The sequence below is a fragment of the Pteropus vampyrus genome, unplaced genomic scaffold, assembly GCF_000151845.1.
Source record: "Pteropus vampyrus isolate Shadow unplaced genomic scaffold, Pvam_2.0 Scaffold55, whole genome shotgun sequence".
Taxonomy (NCBI): domain Eukaryota; kingdom Metazoa; phylum Chordata; class Mammalia; order Chiroptera; family Pteropodidae; genus Pteropus; species Pteropus vampyrus.
In genome coordinates, this window is record NW_011888836.1 from 8724761 (window position 1) to 8725127 (window position 367).

A 367-nucleotide genomic window follows, 5' to 3' on the forward strand; every position below is an offset into this window, starting at 1 on the left:
AAGCTATAGATTTTTGAATGTTGATTTTGTATCCAGAAACTTTACTGTATTTGCCTATTGTTTCTAGTAGTGTTCTTGTGGAGTCTTTGGAGTTTTCTATATAGAGAATTGTGTCATCTGTAAATAGTGATAGTTTGATTTCTTCATTTCCTATTTGGATGCCTTTTATACCTCTCTCTCGCCTGATTGCACTTGCTAGGACCTCCAATGTTATATTGAATAACATTGGCGATACTGGACAGCCTTGCCTTCTTCCTGATCTTAGAGGGAAGGTTTTTAGTTTTTCACCATCAAGTATAATGTAGGCTGAGGGTTTGTCATAGATGGCCTTTATTATGTCAAGGTACTTTTCCTTCTATACCGATTT